This window comes from Chrysochloris asiatica, unplaced genomic scaffold (genome assembly GCF_000296735.1).
Source record: "Chrysochloris asiatica unplaced genomic scaffold, ChrAsi1.0 scaffold00109, whole genome shotgun sequence".
NCBI classification, from domain to species: Eukaryota; Metazoa; Chordata; class Mammalia; order Afrosoricida; family Chrysochloridae; genus Chrysochloris; species Chrysochloris asiatica.
Window position 1 is genome coordinate 1,959,352 of NW_006408627.1, and position 11,846 is coordinate 1,971,197.

Here is an 11,846-nt window from a genome sequence, read left to right on the forward strand (position 1 = left end):
GACTAATTCTTACGTTTAGGTCCACAATTATTCTAACTCACTAAGCATAGCATCTGCACTAGACTTATCAGGCCCAAATCAAATTCAGTCCGTTCAGGTGGAGGAAATGTGCATGGATTTTTTTCAGGTCCTGCACTGGATGAAACTGAGTTCAGGATGTCCTTTGTATACAGAAGCAGATGGATGAAGACAGCTATACACTTTATAGTCTCAGTAACAAGTAACAGTCCCAGGATCCACTTCTAGTAGGTTGTATCTGACATCAAAGGCCATAGATGAAAAAATTTACCTGATATCCTACATGAAGGGCCTAATCAAGAAAGCATTATTGACTTGTACCACTAAGTTTGGTCTGCTGATTGTCAGTTTCATTGATTTCTGCTGTCAGTGGATCTCAGATGTAGCGAACTTGAGAGTTAAGTGGAAATTTATTTAAAGTGCATATGCCTCAACTTCATTCCTGTGAATGCTAGGAAGAGATTCCAGAATTTGGATTTTTAAGAAGCATTCCTACTAACATGGTTGCTGGATTTGGAAGAAGACATGAAATGAGGAATATCATTGTTGACATCAGCTGGATCTTAGATGAAAGCAGAGAATACCAGAAAGATGTATACCTATGCTTTATTGACTATGCAAAGCCTGTATGGATCATGACAAACTGTGACTAGCATTGAGAAGAATGGGTATTCCAGAACACTTCATTGTGTTTATGAGGAACCTGTACATAGACCAAGATACAGTCATTAAAATAGAACAAGGGGAAATTAAATGGTTTAAAATCAGGAAAGGTGTGCACCGGAGTTACATAATTTTTCACCATATTTACACAGTCTGTATACTGAGCAGGTACTCTGAGGAGCTGGATTATATGAAAAAGAACATGGTGTGAGGCTTGGAGAAATACTCATGAACAACATGTTATACAAACGATATAACCTTGCTTCCTAGAAACAAAGAGGACTTAAAAATATTGATTATTACCAAAAATTATAGCCTTCAGCTGTTGTTGTTAAGTGCTGTCGAGTGGGTTCCAACTTATAGCAACCTTGTATTTGGTTTCCAAGAAGCAGCTGGTGAACTTGAACCACTGACCTTTAAGTTCAAACCTACCTTGCAGTCCAGCACAAGAACCCATAGAGCCACACCAGGATTCCATAACCTGCAGTATGGACAGCATTTTAATATAAAGAAATTTAAAATCCTCATGATTGGACCAATGAATAACATGATGATAAGCAGAGAAAGAAGATGGAAGCTGTCAAAGACTTCATTTTACCTGGACCCACAGACAACACTCCTGGAAGCAGCAATTAAGAAGTCAGATGGCCTACTGCATTAGGCAAATCAGCTGCAAAACATGTCTCTAAAGTGTAAAAGAGCAGAGATATCAGTTTGAGGAATATGGTGTGCCTGAATCCAAGCCATGGTATTTTCAATTGCTTCATATGTATATGAAAGTTGGGCAGTGAATAAGGAAAACCAGAGAAGAATTGATGGACTTGAATTATAGTGTTAGAGAACAATATTAAAACTATCATGGACTGGAAGAACAAACATATCTGTCTTGAAAGCAGAGGAACCAGAATTCTCCTTAGAAGCAAGCATGGTAAGACTTCATCTCTCATACTTCAGCTATGTCACCAAGAGGGACAAGTTCCTGGAGAAGGGCATCATGCTTGGTAAACTGGAAGGTCAACAAAAAAGAGGAAGACACCTCCCCCCCTCCCGCCCCTCTTGTCAACGAAGTAGATTGATACAGTGGCAGCAGCAATGGGCTCAAATATAACAATTATGAGGATGGCATTAGATCATGCAGTGTTTCGTTCTGTTGTGCATAGGGTTGCTATGAGTTGGAACCAACTCAATGGAACCTAACAACAACAATAACAACAACTGACTGGGATACAGGTGGACTGTGGAATATAATTTGAGAAACTTTGTGCTGGGTGTTGTTAAGAGCTATTGAGTCAGTTCTGACTCATAGTGACCCTGTATAGGGTTTCCAAGGAGTGGCTGGTGTGCTTGAACTGCAAACTGCAAAGTTTAAATCGAACTTGTAATCCAACGCATTAAACTGCAGTGCCACAGAAGTCACCAGGTCATAAGTGTTGTGTAAGAAGTTGGGAATGCTAATTTCTGCAGGACTGGGTGTTCTGGATTATAGGTCTAAGATCAAAAGGAAGCTTGTATAAAGTTTACTTAAGCAATGGAGAATGTAAAGGTCATCTTGGTCACAAAACACCAAAGGAGTTTGTATCTTTAATTAAGACAGAACCCATGCATATTCTGTTTTTTGCTTACTTCATTTTAATGTTAATTTTAGATAAAAACAATAAAGAGACATGATTACAATGAAAACTAATATGAGGATCTGGAAAATTAGACATTAGAGAAGTCCATGAGAAATATATATGCATACTTCCCTTTCCAGCATTCTTTATGAACACTGCTCCCTTGGAGGGAGTTCATGAGCTGTAATACTTCATGAGATTCTCACCTGTCAGCTTTAGAATTTTCTTGTCAGCCATATTCACCACCTAGCTTGGAGCAAGATCAAAGATCTGCCATGTATCCAAACTGCATTGGGCATTTTGAGCAGTTCATCTTTCATGATACCAGGTAAACTATAACCATACTTCTTGGTGAGTTCAAGTCTTGCTTCAGCAAATCTGCCAGGATCTGCCAGGTAACCATGGTCAGGGTACCTTGCATCAGCATAATATGGTACCAGTGCTTTGGGTGGAAGCGTTTGTTTTGGAATGGCTTTTCCACATAGAAATAATGGGACTGGTTTGCACAAAATTTCCAGACTTTTTCAAGTGTAGCAATGGCAAGTTCCAAAGCCAACTGCACTTCAATATTAACTTTAGCCATGAAGGTGACAGCACCCTCTTCTAACAGCTAGATACCATAATCCCTTTAAAGTGGTTGAATGGTCACACCTCTCCCATTGGCAAGCTGAGTTAAGTTAATAGCCTGAGTAGGATCAACTTGACCCAAGCCAGTAAGATACTACAGTCTATTGAGACTTGAAGGCTGATACTGGTGTCTGAAGCTGTGTCCTTCATTAAACCCATATTTTGGGATTCAGATGTCAAATGGAGTCTGATCTCCCTCAAAGCCCTGTCGAGGCCAGGTTCTTCTCTGCCTTTTTCCTTTATGACCTTTGCCACATTTTCATCTTCTCCTCCAACCTCTTGGTCTTCTCTCCGGTTTCCTGGAGCCAGGATTCAGCTTTAAGTTGGCGAGACTAACTCATGGCAGGGCCCGCAGTAGGTCCATGGCCCTCACCCTATCTGCCTGTATATAGTCAGCCATGATCCAAAGCCTAGGACCTCCAAGGGCAGCAGGAGAGAAAGCCTAATGACAACTTTTAATAAGACATAAAGATGTACAAGGTGCCTTCCCTCATCTCAGGCTTTAGGGGACTACATTAGGTCACAGACAACAGGAAACTAAGAAAATGTTACAATTAAAGGCAATGCCCTGAATGGGATACTGGAGCAGAAAAAGAGACATTAGATTAAAACTAAGTAAATGCGAATTAAACATTGACTTTGGTTAATAATAATTAAAACACAAATCCAGAGACAGATTATGCTGTTAAGGGAGTAACATCTCCTCTTCCATCATCCCCAAAAACATCAACAACAGTAAACTCACTGTTATATAGTCAATTCTGCCTCATAACTACCGTAATGCTCAGGGTTTCAATAACTGTAAATCTTTATGGAAGAAGATAGCCTTATCTTTCTCCCAGATCAGTGGCTGGTAGGTTTGAACCACTGATCTTTCAGTTAACCCACAATGCCACCAGGACTCCTTGCTAAGGGAGTAATGACTGCTATTCAGCTGAGCAGCTGGGTCCCTTTCTCATGAAATGGTGGTGGGTGGCCAAAGGTTTGGAAAGAACTGAAATTCTATTCACAATAGACGGACAAGAATGTAGGATTCTTCTATAAGTGGTGTTTGGCCCAGGATCTGGCAGTGTTTCGTTCTCCTGTGCAGTACCGACTCGATGGCACCTAACAACAACAACAACAATAAGTCGTTGTTGTTGTTTTTGTTGTTAAGTACCGTAGAATCGGTTCCAACTCATAGTGACCCTGCACAGGGTTTCCGAGGCTGTAAATCTTTACGGGAACAGAAAGCCTCATCTTTCTCCCGCAGAAAAGCTGGTAGTTTGGAACTGTCAACCTTGAGATTAACAGCCCAATTTGTAACCACTACACTACCAGAGCTCCTTAATAAGTGGTTAGGAGGCAGGACATGAAAAGAAGAGATAATCTGATAGAAGGAGAAATAATGGGGTGAGAATCTAGGATGCCTTTGAGGGTGGCATGGATTGTAGCAGGAGAGTAAAAAAATATATATTTTATGGCCAGGAAGTCTAATATTTTGTTTTAAGTCATTTTTATATGTATTGAGAGAGAAATGTGTTATTTTACAAAATTATAGAAAAGTATCATATTTCAAGTGTGGAGTGACGTGTGAAACAGAGATTCTGTATGTGGCATGGCAAGAGAATTCATAAATTAGTTCAATGGAAACAGGATCTCAAAGCCAGTGAAGCTCATGAGAACAAAAGTCTTTTTATACTCTATATTCTTTACTCACATTCTGATTGTAAAGATGGTGGTAAACTTTCTTAGATTTGTGAAGTAGGTTTTAAGGGAATCTTCTCAAGAATATCTGAAGAAGAAAGGGACCCTGGTTCTTGTTGATGTTGTTGTTGTTGTTAAGTGCCTTCGAGTCGGTTCCGACCCATAGCGACCCTGTACAGGGTTTCCGAGGGTGTAAATCCTTACGGGAGTAGAAAGCCTCATCTTTCTCCCGCGGAGCGGCTGGTAGTTTCGAACCGCTGAGCTTAAGGTTCGCAGCCCGATTCGTAACCACTATGCTACCAGAGCTCCTTATAAGTTCTTGTTGATAACATACCCAAAATATGTGAGATGAATTATCCCCATTCTCATTTCAATGAGCCTTTTGGCTATACTTCTGCCAAGACAATGTGTTTGTTCTTATGGGAGTTCATGTTCTTTACTATCAGCATAATTCAAACACATTAATCTTTTTTCAGTTTCATTTATTCATTGTCCACATTTTTTATACATTTGAGGCAATTAAAATATCTTTACTCTCTCTGTATACTAACCAGAATTAAATCATTGAATGCCTTTTACTCTAAGGAGTAATTTATTTGAACACCAGTAATTAATATAATGCAATTTTGATTAAAACATTTTAGAAAGTTTTGTTTTTAAGTACAGGGCAATTTTTTTGTTTGTTTGGTTCCTTTTAAATTGGTCCAGAGTTTTAGATACTATAATGTGAATACCATGTTTTTGTTTTTGTTTTAAAGTCAGGGCAGTTTTAAGAAAACATTTCTTTACATTTTGTTTTTCAAAAAAGGAAATTTTGTACAGATTGACTTTGTACTTTTTTCTCTCACACTATTCTTCTGTGAATATATGTGTATGTGTTTTAATTTATTGGTAGTAGCATAATCTTGAGCAAGAAAATTTTCACTTAATTTTTGGGGTCAAATGTAAAACATCTGATAGTGTTTGCAGAAAAAACCCAAACTGCTTCCTTTGCTAGCATAAGCAAAAAGAAAAGACCAGGGTATCCATCTGAAAATCAACATCAAAGGGTTTCCACAAAATGCAAGAAGGGTGACATGTATTTGGAGAAACAGTATGAGATCCTTCTGTTACTTGGACATGCTGGTTGCTCCTTTCTATGCTAACCATGGCCAAGGGCAACTGAGGTTTCCATGTCTCTAGCTGAGGTAGCTGGATTTTAGAGAGGAGTCTCACAACTTTTTCTCTTCTCTACTTCTTCACCCATTAACATCTGTTAATGATGGAGTATCACAACAGATTGTTTTTTTTATGAAATGAAGCTATCCTACAAACTTTCCTAAAGTCAGAGATTTGGGGGAAAAAAGGAGAAAAGTCATTAAGTAAGCACATTATTTTTCTTTCAGAGACCAGAGGCTACACATGCCAGTTTCTTGTGAATTATTCGGTATGTATAAAAGTTACTTCACAGAATTATACCTTTGGCATTGAGTAGCCAAAAATCCTCTGTGTCTTGCACATTATTAATTATATAATGTTTTCTTCTTGTCTCATAGTAAATGGCCAGCATTATGTATTTTATAGATAAAAAGCTGATTTAGAAAACCCATGAGTTGCAAATTTCTAAGATTCAGCAATTAATTATATGACTTGCAGTTATTTCTAATTTTGAATATTTAACACATTTAAAGGTATGCAATTCACACATTTACTTTGGCACTGTGGGCTAATGTATCAGACTGCAAAGTCCTTTGAACTGCAAGGCCAGTGATTCAAACTCACCAGCTGCTCCTTGGAAACCCTAGATAGGGTCACTATGGGTCAGAATCAGCTCCAAGGTACTTAACAACAAAAACAACTTTTATAATTATTGTTGTTGTTGTTAACTGCCTCTGTGATGGTTCATGTGGAGCAACTGGTAGGTTTGAACCACTGACTTTGTGCTGATCTAATAAAGTCATTATCAACCACTGAACCACAGTCCAATGCTGATCTAATAAAGTCATTATCAAAAGTAAAATCTCTAGCCTGCCTGTCTGCTTTCCTTCCTTCCTTTCCCTTTCTTCCTTTTGTTTATTTCCTCCTCACTGCCTTGCACCCTTTTTCACCTCTCCTGTCCTCTTCTCTCACATCCTTACCCTCCCCTCCTCTTTCTCTTTTGCACTGTCTACACTATATTACTTTAAAAGTTTTTATTGAAGCAAAGCAAACAACAGAGACAAATTGCACAAATAATGTGTACAGCTCAGTGAATTTTTACAAAGTCAACTCTTGTTTAGCTAGTGTTCTGATAAACAAGTAGAACTACATCAATATCTCAGAAACTTCCCTGTGTCTCCCCAAGTTATTAAGCAAATCCTCCCTCCAAAATCCATAACTGTTCTGTCTTGTAACATGTAGATTCGTTTCATGTTTTAAAAATTTATGTAAATATTCATATAGCATATTTTGTCACTGGCTTATTTTACTCAACATGATATGGAATGCATTCTTGCTGTTGTTTTTAGAGGTAGTTCATTAATTGTCATAGATGTATGATTAGAAAGAGCCCTTGTATGACACTGTAGAATAAGCACTGGACTGCTAACCTCAAGGTCTGCAGTTCAAATCTACCAACAGCTCTCAGAACCCTATAAAGGGTCACTATGAGTCAGAATTGATTCAATGGCACACAACAAAAATAACAACATGATTAGAAAAAAGCAGAACAAACTTAGAAAAATATTACTTTATGTAGATTTGTTTTTTGTTTTTTGTTTTTTGGAGGGGAGAGTAGAAGTTAGGGTTAGAACTATGTCTCAGTCTAGGGTAGGCCTAGGACTTTGTATAGTGTTAGCCTTATGGTTAGGACTAGGGTTAGTGTTAGGGGTAGGGGTTGAGGTTGGCCTAGGGCTAGGAGTATGCTTGGACTAGCTTTAGAGTTATAGTTGGCTTTATTTACTTATTCATTTTTATTTCTTAAACGATACTTGATTTCCTTTGCATTAGGAAATTCTATAACTGTACAATTCCCTTTTTTAACTTTGTGATATTTTTGCTTTTGTTCAAACGAATATCCCTGGTTCACAATTTTCAGTCTTAATAGGTTTGTTTTACTTTGGATAATTCTATATCTGGGTTGATTCTAAATGATAGTATCATATATGCTAACCTCAGGTTGTTGTCTGTTACTGGTTCTCTGTCCAAAGAATTCCCCAGAGTGTTTTTTTAAGGTTGGACTATTTTTACTCATGCTTTTAATTTTTGTTTACCTGTAAATGTGCTAAAATTCTCCATCATATTTGAAAGACAATTTTGCTGGGTATTCTTGGTTGGCAATTGTTTCCTTCAGAGTTCTGTATATGTCATCCCATTGTCTTCTTGTCTGAATGTTTTCTACTAATATATAAGAACTTAGTCTTATTAGTTTCCCTTTTTAGATACCTTTTCATTTTTTCTGACCTGCTATCAGATCCTTTCCTTGTCTTTGGTTTTGGCAAAATTGATTATATCTTAGCAATTTTCTTTTGGGGTCCATCCTAATTGGGGTTCACTCAATGCATATCTTCTATCTTTCATGCTGTTAGCAAGGTTTTCTACAAAGGACTCTGACAATATTCTCTGTGGGGTTTTTTGTCTTTTGTCTTTTCCTGTTCTGAAATTCTGATCATATATAAATTATTTCTCTTGATGATGTCACACATAATTCTTAAGTTGTCTTCAGAGTTTTTTGTTCTTTTTTCTGATTGTTCCTCTACTAGATGAATATTGAGAAATTTTCAAACTTCAAACTGACTAATTTGGCCTTTCATTGATTCATTTCTACTCCTTTGCCCCTTCAATGTGTTGTTTCTGAAATCTTATTATTAATCTTCTGGATTTCTATTTCTTATTTTTGCATGACTTCTAATTTTCACTTATTTGTTAGTTTAATCTTGAAGTGGTTTCATGAATTCTTCAAAATTTATGTCTGTGTTTCCTTTATTTCATCTGAAGCTTTCTCATTCTTTCTTTCTGTTGTTGTTGTTATGTGCCATGGAGTCGGTTCTGACCCATAGCAATCCTGTAAAGGATTTCTAAGGCTATAAATCTTTACAGGAGCAGAAAGCCTTATCTTTTTCCCGTGGAGCGGCTGATAGTTTCGAACTGCTTACCTTAAGGTTCACAGCCCAATTCGTAACCACTACGCTACCAGAGCTCTCTGTTGAAGGTATCTAAATATCATTCTTTTAAATTAGTTTTCAGGTAGTTCCAATTCTATTTCTATTATTATATTTTCTGGCTTGGTATTTTGATCATGTGTTTGAGCCACTCTGTCTTATTTCTTCAAGTAAACTGAAACTGTCTGCTGTCTCCAAAATATTGTGCTTTCATATTATTTATATTTAATTAATGATTGCATGTTGTTGTCTACTACTCAACTGTCACTTTGTTATTCTGTGTTGGCTTGTGTGTACTGTGATGCTGGTAACTGTGCTGCTGTCCACACATGGTGGACAGGTTTCAGTGAAGTGTCCAGAGTAAGATAGACTAGAAAGAAGGAGAGGCAAATTACTTCTTAATGTTTGTTGTTGTTGGTAAGTGCCATTGAGTCGGTTCCAACCCATAGCAACCCTGTGTTGGGTTTCCAAGGAGTGTCTGGTGAGCTTGAATTGCTGACCTTGAGGATCAAACTGACTTGGTAGTCCAGGGCATTAACTCACAGCTTCACACCAGGATGTGAAGAGGAGCTAGGAATATTATTGCTTGGTAAAGTAGAGGGTCAGTGAAAGAGGGGAAGCCCCAATAAGATGGATTGGCACTGTTACCTCATCAATGTGTTTGAGTGTCACAACAATTGTGAGGATGGTGTAGCACCAGGCAGTGTTTAATTCTGTTGTACACAGTGCTGCTATGAGTAGGAGTCAACTCCAGGACACCTAACAACAACAATGGATATACAATGCTATCTTAGTTAAGTTTTCATTTGCACTTTACTGATAACTCATAAGAATGAGGATGAACAAAATTGTTTAAAGTTTAATTGAATATTTTTTGTGAAGTACCTATTGGAAATCTTTGTTATTGTTTTGGGTAGGTGATGTCAAGTCAATTCCAACTCATAGCAACCCTATGCACTACAGAATGAATCAGAAGTGGTTCACCTCTCTGTCTTCCTAGACTGCCTTAGTCTGGAAGCTCCAATGAAACCTGTCCATAATAGGTGATCTTGCTGGTATTTAAAATGCTCATAATATAGCTTTCAGCATCACAGCAACACACAAGCTACAATAGTACAACAAACTGAGGATCATTGTGAATTGAAAGCCATCACCCATATTTAAATTGATTTGTTTATTAGTTCTGATTGACTTGGATAAACTCTTAATATATTATGCATATCAATCACTTATCAGATGTGTGTTGTCAATATCTTCTCTCATTTTGCAGTTTGCCTTTTTACTGTATATATTCTTAGTGTAATTCAATATGTCATCTTTTGTCTACAAAATTAGTTGTTTTTCTTTTGATATTTTGTTGTCTTGTTTGAAAAATCACTCCTTATCCAGAATTCATGAATACCTTTTCCTTTATTATTCTCTGGACACTTTATTTTACATTTCACATTTAGTTCTTTAATCTAATTTAGAATATAGTCACATTTTGGATATGTTGTAAGATCTAAATTCATATACATGCTGTTATTATTAAGTGTCGTCAAGTTGGTTCCACCTAACAGCAACCCAGAGTAGGATTTCCGAGGAGTGGCTGGTGAGTCCAGGGCTCAGTGCTTTATCCAGTCTAGCACCCAGTGCTATGTCCACTGGTGCTATGGGATAAAGTGGTCCATCCCACAGTTGTCCCACAGAACCACACCAGGGTTCCATATATGTACGTATGGAGTCCTGGTGTAGTGCTGTGAGATAAGCACTAGTCCATAAGGTTAGTTTGAACTGCAAGGTCGCTGGTCCAAACTCACCAGCTGCTCCTGAGAAACCCTATGCAGGTTTGCTATAACTTAGAACCAACTTGACAGCACTTAACAAGAATAACAACGTAATATATATGTATATTTTAGTATTGTTAGATGCCATAGTGCTGGTTCCTGAAAATACAGATGTATATATCCAATTGAGTTGGTACCATTTATTGAAAGGACCACTGTTCTTTCCTGTTGTTCAGTTAGACTTACTATAAATCAAGTGTTCAAATATATGTAGCTGTTTCTGTATTCTGCTCTCTGTTTTATTACTCTGTTTGTCTGTCTTTGTATTACACATGTCAATCATTGTAGTTTTAAATATGTTTAGATAACTGGTAATGTAAGTCTTCCAAAGTGATTTTTCCCCCCTCTCAAAATTGTCTTGGCTTTTTATGGCCCTTTGCATTTTCATACAAATTTTAAAGTGATCTTGCCAATTAACACACATAAACATGCATATACAACACATAGGCACACATATGCTATAATTTCAATTGAGACTGCATTGGATCTATAGATTAATTCTGAAGAAATGTACTAAATTGAATATTTAAATCTATAAACTTGAAATTTTTGTTGTTAAGTGCCATCGAATTGGTTCTGACCAATAGCAATGTTGATTAGGGTTTTTGAGGAGTTACTGGTGAGTTTGAACCGTCGACCTTGCAGTTCAAGCCAACGTTATAGATGAGTGCTTGTCCTACAGTGCCACACAAGGACTCCAAACATGACATTATGCTCCATATATTTTGTCTTCTTTAATTGCTCCAGTTATATGCTATAGATTTTCATATAGACATCTTGCATTGTATTTATTCTTAAGTATTTGATGTATCTGATGTTCTTGTTAAGTGCAAAATTTGAAATTTTGTTGATTTACATTTTGCTTATTCAATTCGCCCTCATATTTGAAGAGAGATGCATTTTTGCTGGATATAAAGTCCTGTACTAACTATATAAATTTCTTTCAGTATATTAAAAATGCCATTACATTATCATTTTTTCTAATAAAAAATATGCTATGATTCTCATCATTATTCCTCTGTATATAATGTGCCACTCTTTCCTTTGACTCTTATATTTTTGTAGCAATTTAATTATGATTGGCCTAGGCGTTACTTTTTTGCTTTTATCCTCCTGCAACTGAAGGTTTGTTGTTGTGGTTAAGTGCCTTCCAGTCAGTTCTGACTAATAGGGACCCTGTATAGAGTTTCTGAAGGAGTTCTAGTAATGCAGTGGTTATGAATCGGGCTGCAAACCGCAAGGTCAGCAGTTTGAAACTACCAACTGTTCCACAGGAGAAAGATGAGGCTTTCTGC

General features: G+C 37.2%; 1 pseudogene; it reads right to left on the minus strand.

The window, feature by feature from the left end:
* Nucleotides 1-2,468: 2,468 nt before the first annotated feature.
* On the minus strand, nt 2,469-3,321 carry LOC102840108 (annotated as a pseudogene).
* Between the last annotated feature and the right edge of the window lie 8,525 nt (nt 3,322-11,846).